The sequence below is a fragment of the Myotis davidii genome, unplaced genomic scaffold (genome assembly GCF_000327345.1).
Source record: "Myotis davidii unplaced genomic scaffold, ASM32734v1 scaffold299, whole genome shotgun sequence".
Lineage (NCBI taxonomy): Eukaryota > Metazoa > Chordata > Mammalia > Chiroptera > Vespertilionidae > Myotis > Myotis davidii.
In genome coordinates this window covers 8923801-8932870 of record NW_006293088.1, presented here as the reverse complement: position 1 = coordinate 8932870, position 9070 = coordinate 8923801, and the positions used below count along the sequence as shown (strand labels likewise).

At 48.6% G+C, this 9070-nt stretch overlaps 1 protein-coding gene across 1 annotated transcript in view; it reads left to right on the top strand.

Moving 5' to 3' along the window:
- The window catches only part of CAMTA1 (calmodulin binding transcription activator 1), a 749204-nt gene that overhangs the window by 67086 nt on the left and 673048 nt on the right, over positions 1–9070 (top strand). The window lies entirely within an intron of this gene.

Here is a 9070-nt window from a genome sequence, read left to right as displayed (position 1 = left end):
GCAGGTGCGCCCCCGGTGCGCTGCGCCAGGCCTCTCTTGCCTGATGGCCTCTGATCCAGGGTCCTTGATGTGGGGACATCGTAAATCCTGGAAGCCTTTACCTTCCTCCAGCCCAAAGAGCAAAAATGTTGGCTCAAATCCTTCACAGATTTTTTAAAATTACCTAACCTTTGGGCTAACATACTTTTGTGAGTTGGTGAATGTTAGAAATGATTTCGAAGACTTTTGGAAAGCTTCTATGAGTACTTTACACTCTTGTTCTCAAGAGGAAATTACTTAATAAATACGTGTGTTTTGGTAATAAAAGGGGAGTTACATGGAGATACTTGATCTGAATACTAGACTTTTTCTCATTTTTAATAGGAAATTTTTTAGTAAAACAAAATTTGACTAATGTTATATTGCCAGCTTCTTGCCTTTTCTTACAAAGATGCTGAAGTGGCCTGAATAACAATGCTACTAAAACACGCACGCATCGTTTTGATGGGGTGTGGATTGCTTCTCTAGTGTGCAAACTGCTTACATGCCTCCCAGCAACACATACACATGTGACAGACTTTATGGGAGACGCGCGTTCCAGAGAAATGAAATGCTGGTTTACTTCTCAGTGGCTATGGAACTTTAAAAAAATCATGATTTTAGAAACGAGGCCTCGAGGCACTAACACACTTGTGTGGGGAAACTCTGCAAGTTATTTTTAACAAAACCTAATCACGGAAAGCAGAAAGCTGATGTTTAAGGAGTTTATTGACAGGCAAGACTTCGGAGATGTTTCAGATTGGGGTCTGGTATCTCAATAAAGTGAGTCGTAATCTTTTTGCTGGTGGCGGGTCTTGTCTTCAATTTGTAAAAAAACAAACAAACAAAACAGAAAAAAGTGCAACATCTGTGAAACTCAGTAAAGGGAAGCGCGGTCGAATGAGGTCTGCCTGGATTGATTGATTTCCCTAAGCTGCCAGAAAGGGTATCCTGTTCCTTTTAATAAAATCCGTCTGGGCACTGGTCAGTATTTAAATCTAGAAGTATTTTTGGAATTTGATTTTAACAAGGTAAACGCAAATGCTGGGCATTGTGGGATGAAACTGAACGAGAAGACTGGAGGAAGGGGCGGGACTTGAAGTGCTTTTCCGGCAGGCAGGCTCCCATTCACTCTCGTACTGGGGAGCCACTGTGCGCATCGCCTGCCAGCACCTGCTGCCCAGTAGGTACTAAGGAATCTGGGCTTGGGAGTCAGGGAATGTAGCCTCCAGTTCAGTTGTAGCGAGGAGACTAAAGATGACTGTCCTCATGGCTGCGTCCATCTTATTTCCTAGTGAAATGGACATGGAAATTACTTAATGTAACAACGGTTATGCCAGCTGTTGCTGCAAAGTTGTGTTCGTCACGATTTAGGTCAAGCATATCAAACTCGCGATTTAGGTCAAGCATATCAAACTCGCGGCCACTGGGCTGCAGGTTTGGCATGCTTGATTTAGGTGGTAGCTGTATGTTGCAAAACAAAACCTTAGCTCTTTCTGTTCTTTTGGAAACAAACTATTTTGGTTTGTTAACGGGGAAGGTAAGTAAAAACATTTGTTGAAGAAATTGAAGCCTAACCTGTCAGATACTTTCCCTTGTGAGATGGGCCTCATGTCAAGCTGCTGTAGTTCTAATTCCAGTAGAACTAGCACATTATTTTGCTTAAAATGTCTTTTCCCCCTGTGCAGTGAGAGTTGATGTGAGAACAGATCTTAATAGATATAGTTACACAGTTTATTTTATCATGTATCACTTTATTGCTATCTTCTAGAACATTGTTATATTAAATGTTCCAATAATGGAAATTTTATGCAGCTACTTCAAATGAAACAAATTTGCAAAACTCAATTTTGGAACTCATTCCTTGAGGAGAGGGAAAAAAACCTCACCATGCTGTGACCAAATTAGATTTCTCATTTGTTGGCAACTTGTCAAATACAGTCGTTTCCAAAAAACAGGGTGTGGGGGTCCATGGAAGTGTCAGTATTTCAGTCACTTACAATTGGGCTGATGATGGGTTTTAATGTGATTGAATTGCTAGTTGTGCACAAAAACTGTGCTGGTAACAGGTAATTACAGTCTGGTTTTGTACCTCAATAAAAGCGGCTCTCCCCGGAGTCAGGAGTGGCTGTTCAGTCACAGGGAGTCTGCTGTTCAAGAACTGAATTGTGATTTCTCCGAGATGTCAGTTTCACTTACCAGAGCTCCTTTGTTTTGCAGAGATCATGATGCAGCCGTCCTTTTGGATTTCTTTTTAATAATGTGTGACCCTTCACCTTTGATCCCCTGACCTGCATTGCCTTGGTAACCATTTCATTTTTTAATTTAATTTCATTTTTTAATTTTGGTGTGCAAGCTGTAACATTTCATCTCTCAAAGTGTAACGTGCTGATTTCCTCAAAGAGAGATCCCTTTGAGCGATAAATTTGCAAAATGCTGTCTTCATTTTCTGTATTAAACTTCATTTCCGTTATTAAAATAAAGTGTAATCTGTGTTTTCATCCTTTTAAAATTTTAGTTTAATGAGCACACTTCCCCATACAGTATATCTCCGTTTCTATTCGTATTTTGCAATAGCTAAATTAACTTGTGGTTCACACAGACACCCCCTCTCTCCTTCTCTCTCTCTCTCTCTCTCTCTCTCTCTCTCTCTCTCACACACACACACACACACACACAAACACACACACACCAGGCTCCACAATCCCTTCCCTCCCACATGCACACCCTCATCTCACCCTCCCACCCCCCATTTTTTGCAGATTAATTTGTTTCTTTCAAAAACTGGCAACTTGAATTTATTACCCTTAGCTGCCACATTCTAGCACCTCAGATTACATTTTGTATTTTCAAGTATTACTAGGAGAAAAAGTTTAGTCCTTTAATTCCATGTATGGGAGATAAGTTGTCTCATTTCCAAAATTCACCTTTCTCCTCTTTTAATATTTTATTTATTTATTTGAGGCATGACTTCAGAATAAGCACATTTTATTAACATGATCAAAAGTGTCCTTTTGTCTCTGCTGAAGCCTGGCCAGTCAGCTGTGATTATCGTATACCAGATTGCTTGATGCCATATGCTAGTTTGGGACTGTTTTTCAGACGATGCATTCTTTATTGTATTCTTCTTTTTAGCAAATTGTTATTCCTAAGCAAAACAAACCAACATCTAAAAACAAATGTCAAACTTGAGTTTATTCCTTGAACTGGCAAGATATTTGTGAGAAATCATGTCCTTAAGAAAAATGGTGTGAGATCTCATCGCATGGTCTACTGAAGCACAGATTATTTTTTAAGTGTCTCATTATTTTATTCTCTAACATTTAACGCTGATGCTTTAATTGCACACAGCTGACGCTGCGAAATGAACACTGAAATGGATGTAAGTCCTCTCTGAGCGTTGTTGTTACCTATAAAAGTTTATGTCATTCATTAGAGCCACAAATTAAAGTTAGTTGTAGTGAGCTGCTCATTGGAGAGTGGAACTCGCATGAACTTTCTTCAGGCTCACCAGCTGGTTTTTGTCTGTAACACATGCGTACCTGGAAAGCTGCCTTTGGCCTATTGGGTGTCTTTCCACAGAATCGCAAAATGCTAGAGCTGAGGAATGCAAAGAAGGTAAAACATCCTGTGATCATAAAGCCAGAGAGAACATGGAGTAAATGTCCCAATAGTTAGGAGCAACTTCTTACCAAGCCTTGCGTCTTAAGGATCGTTTTAATGAAAATGCTTCCAGTGTTGTGTGGAACGTTTCCCCATCCCAGCCTCTACTCGTGCCTCCCATGCCATATGCTTCAGGCCCCAGGAGTGCTGTCAGCTCGGAGCCTGTTGAACAGAGACTCGCTGGGCTGGAGGGCTGTGCACCGCGGTCGCTCTGCTCCTCTCGCTTAAGCTGCCCTGCGCCACCTGGCCCCCAGGGTGAGCTGGCTGGTGGTCCCCAGAGTCACAGCTCCCTGTTGACAGAATCAGGGCTTCCTCACACCTCCCCTGTGGGCTCCCGTGTCCCCTAGAGAGTGTCTAATACAGTGGTTCTCAACTTTCCTTATGCCACGACCCTTTAATACAGTTCCTCATGTTGTGACCTCCAATTTCATTGTTACAAATGGAACATAATGAAAGCATAGTGATTAATCACAAAAATAATATGTAATTATATATGTTTTCCGATAGTCTTAAGCGACCCCGGTGAAAGGGTCGTTCGACCCCCAAAGGGGTCGTGGCCCACAGGTTGAGAACCGCTGGTCTAATATTTTATTCAGAGGTCCGTCCAGTAGGAGCTGGAGGTACAGAAGAGAATTTTTTAAATTTATTTTGATGTTTTAGTTTGCAGTTAGGTCAGATTTTCTTGTAACATTTTCTGCTTAATAGTACATTGTAAGTTAATCTAATTTTCTAAGAGATCCTGTGTATAGACATGCTACTTCTTTTCAGTGATCATTGCTTATTTGGTTAGTATTTAGGGATTCTAGTGGGTTAGGCACGTGCATGTGGCTTTTGTGAGCAGGATCCAAGGAGAAAACCCTGGGTCCTTGGTCGCCACTGGGGTCTTTTCAGGCAGCCACACCGAGCTGAACACTCAGACGGAAGGGCTCCACAGGCCTGCATGTTGCTCTTGGAAACAGGGAATTCGTTGTTTGGCTTCCTGTGCAGGGTTTGTTAAGCATTCCATTGGTTCTACGTTAGGGGCACCCTTTGTGCGTGTGGATAGTGTGTCTCCTACTTGCTTTGTAGGCCTGTGGGCGGGATTAAGGAAACACTGATGGCAGAGACTGGGACCCCAGAAGAGGTGCTTTTGAACTTCAGGGCGCCCTGTGGCTGTGCTGATGGCAGCTGCAGTCCTGCTGAGAGGCCGCGGGGACGAGCCTGTGGGGAAGGGCCAGGAGCATGGCCGGGCCCTGGCAGAGGTCTTACTCAGACAGACTCCCTCCCCTCTCAGTGCCTCAGTTTCCTCCTCTTTAAAATGGGGATGATAATAGTACTTACTCTGGTGGCCAAGGGGAGGGTGAGGTGAGCTGAGGGGTAAAGTACTTTGCATGGCCTGCGGGCAGTGGCTGTGGCCTCCCGGCCAGGCCCTCTCACCAGAAGCCCAGCAGGAAGGGCTGGCCAGGAAGTGGCGTTCTGGGGGAACAGAATGTTAAACTTTAAAGACTTCCCTGTTAGTCTCTGCCGTTGTCTTGGAGCTGGTGTGCTTCTGTAGAGAGGAGCTGCATGGTTTCTGGTGATGACGCGCCTCTAAGAGAGGCCAGGTTCAGGTGCAGAGAGGTAGATCTGGGCTCCTAACCTTTTGGGAAGGAAAGTTTAGATGATCACGACTTCCTTAACCTGGTGCTGATAGAGGCTTTTGTGTTGGCTGTTTTGAGCTATGTAGACTCGGGAAAAGGGACCCGTGGGAGACCCCAAGTCAGCACTGCTCGTCCCTTTTGGCTCAGTAAGCTGTCTCCCTAGCTCTCAAGGCGTCAGGAAGCCTTGACCTGATTAAAGATTTTTACCCAGAGGCCTTAGCGCTTCCTCCTGCTAGATCACATGTCCTTCCATGTGCTTCACTGTTTTAATGATCCAAATTTACCTGGCAGTAGGCCTTGTGTTAACCCCGTGTGCACCTGAGGACACTGACGCGCAGGTGGGTAAGTCAGCTCTCGCAGGCCACGCCCCTAGTGAAGTGCAGACCAGGCCTGAAATCCGGCCCACCTTTCTCCCGGCATCTGCCGCCTGGCAACCCTGCTGCACCGTAAAGCAGTGGTTCCACTACCGTCCCCCTCCCTCAGCACGCAGACTTTGTGGGGCCTCCAGCAGGCTGCCGCCAGCACCACCTCCAGGAAGGCTGTCATCCGTGTGGCACTTGTAGGGACTCCGCGGCAGTGGCTTCCTCAGTTGTGGCCGCACAGCCAGGGTCGCATGTACAGCCTTGAACTACAGAGCACCGGCCCCATCCAGTCTCGGCCGAGAATCACTGACCGATAGGACAGGAAGACAGGAAGTGCATGTTATAAACAAGACCTGTGCTTCCAGAACGTGGGCCTGTGCTGTTCATTCTGTAGTTAGCGACAGTGTAACCTAACACAGTCCTCGGTGGGCAGGGTTAGTAATTCAGACACCATAACCTGCACCCTGTCTGTGGCAAAGTCCCAGAATGTGGTCTCCGGTAAGTGGGCATTTGACCCCCCACAAAAACCAGGCTAGAAACGAGTCCTGAGCCAAGTGAAGGTAGGGAACCACACTGCTTCCTCCCTCCTGCTTTCACCTTTCTTTTCCCACCTTCTCTCTTTTTTTATCCTCACCTGAGAATATTTTTCCATTTATTTTCAGAGTGGAGAAGATGGGGGGAAAGGGGGAAGAGAGAAACATCAATGTGAGAGAGAGACATCGATTGGTTGACTCCTGCATGCACCCTGACTGGGGTCCGGGGTCGAACCTGCAACCCAGGTATGAGCCCTTGACTAGAATCATACCTGAGACCCTTCGATATGCAGGCTGTCGCTCTAACCACAGAGCCACGCATGCCAGGGCCTCCCCCTTCCCCTTTAACTCAGTTACTTTTTTATTCCTTCATCTTCTCTCAACTCCTCCTCTCCTTCCTCGTTTTCTCTTTGTCCTTTCTATCTAGCACGTGCTTGTGGGCGTATCAGTCATCAGACAGGAAAGTAAATCTTCCCAGGGGCCCAGCATATAGGTATTCAAATAGATGTTTCTTGATTGTCAGAACTTGCCTTTTAAAGGAGCAGGCACTGTCCCTCTCAGTGGTCAGGTTGTTTGTGAATGTCTTTCGTAACATGGGTGGTGATCTTGAACATGTAGATGATTTAGCATGACGGATTTAGATGGTTTGAGAAATGCCAGTCACCAGCCCTGAATAGGACAGAGTTGGGCAAAGGACAGACTGGACTGTTCTCCAGGCACCCTCTCAGGCTTGTAGAGTACCTGCGGCATAGCCTGAGAGCTGGAAGCTCCAAGGTCATGGGTCGGACCCCACCTCTTGGTGATGAGGAACCTGCTCCTGAGGGGAGAACCCTCCCTTAAGGCTGCTCAGGGCACCACCTCCTGCTGTCACATTAACTGAGGGCAGCAGAGCAAAAGCTGTGACACCAGTGTCCCCGAGAGATGATAGGGACATAGAGTCACTGTCCTGCACAGCTCCCTCTCATGTCCCTCCCGTGAGCAAGTGCCGGATCCCGAGCGAGCAGAGGCCCCTGCGCCGTCAGGTAGGCCCGGCAGCAGAGGGAAACGTCCCCCTGGGCACGGTGCTGGTGGTCACCGAGCTGCTGTGTGACTCGCCTCAGAATCACGGCCTGAGCCGGGCTTGCACACCCACCTGTAGGTTAGCTCAGAGCCGCGTGGGAGTCGGCAGCGCATCTGCTGCCCCCAGTTGTGACATTCAGGCTCGAGCACCCAGCCGCCCTCGGTCTCCTGCGCTGACCCCTCTGAGGGTTTCCCTCTTCCCAGCCCTCAGTCTTCCAAACAGGCCTGGGCCGGCCCCTTCCTTTGGCATCTGTCACGCACCAGGACTGGCGGGAAGGCCGAGTTCTGAGGCTGTTGCTCTGGGTTTCTCTCACCTGTCAGTGCTCGCACATAGTAGACACTCAGCAAACGTTCCTCTGCCTCCCGTGCTCATTAGCACAGGTAATTAAGAACAGGAGCGGATAGGCTGCACGGATCTGCGCAGAGATATACCTGTAATTAAAGTTTTAATTAAAGAAACACCAGACCAGGCAGATGGTTCTTATCCCCGCATCTTGTAAACCAAACAGCCCCGGCTTTTCCCTCTTGCAAACCAGCAAAGCAGCGAGCAGCGACACTCTGGGGGGCTCCCGCAGGGAGGGGTGCTCCATTAACTAGCCATAATCTAATTTTGGGAGCACTCTATGTGATGCCAAATCCAGGGGTGATCATTGCAGTTTGAAATGGAAAGACGATACATCAACATTCTGCCCCAACCGAAGCTCTTAGCCTCCAGTCAAGGGCACTGCCAGGCCAGCTGGGATATCACAAGGCGTGTGGTTTGTTAGGTCACAGGAGCTGACAGAGTGTTATTTAGGCTCCTCAGCTAATGCAGGTTCAATTAGGGCCCAGCCTGCGTTTCCAGGTTTCCCACCGAACAGCAGTGCGGTGCTGAGAGGGACGGGCCAGCCGGCTCACGCAGGTCCTCCGCGCTGTCTGTGTCACTGTGACCTTAATCACCAGCCAAGTGCAGAGTTTACAAAACAAGCACAGGATAAGAGACAGCGCATCCCTCCCGAGGCCCTTCCCCCGTGTGCCGCGGGGCCCTGCTGCTCACCCTCTGGGGGCCCCTCGGCCCCTTCTTCCCCTCGGGGTCCTTGACTCAGCCCCGCTCAGGATGTGACCTTCAGTGCAGGTGGCATCACGCGGCGGATGCTTAGCTGCCTTGTGTGCTGCCCCTGCACCTCGCTCCCGGGTGTTCTCTGGTGGATCTGGTGCCGAAGGGGTTATTGTTGATTCACTGGGAAACAGCTCGGGTGAGAGTCAGGAGAGTGAGTGACTGATCTTCCCCGTTTATTTGAAAGGAGGCGGGCCTCTCACTGCGAGTCCTTGTTACACTGGGACACACAAGTTACCTTCACGTTAAAGACCTTGTCCCCGACCGCAGAGCCTGGGAGTGTGGTCACCGCCTTAACGCCCCGCAAAAAACTCAGTTGTCCCGCAGGAGCGCCGGCCACGCACCTGGGGTGACGGGCAGACGGGACGTTCTTACACCTCCTGCTCGGGGCGGACTTCCCCGACGGGGCGAGATGGTCTTTGTTTCTAGAAGTCAGTTCCGTATCAGCTCCTCTGGGTGAGCAGTCTGTCGGGGCCCAGGAGGCTCTGCTGGGCTGGCCCAGAGAGAGCTGGCCTTTCACAGGTGAACTTGAACCCGCCCCACATCAAGTCGGTGTCTTCTCTCATTGGGTCAGAGCCCTGAACGGGGAGCTTTTGAGCTCACAGCACAGTGTTAGGAGTTTTTTGTGAGGTGACCTGGTTGGCGGCTATGCCTCCCTTCAGGGCAGCAGGTGAACACCAGCAGCTGGGTCGTGGCGGGGGGGGGGGGGGGGGGCGCGCT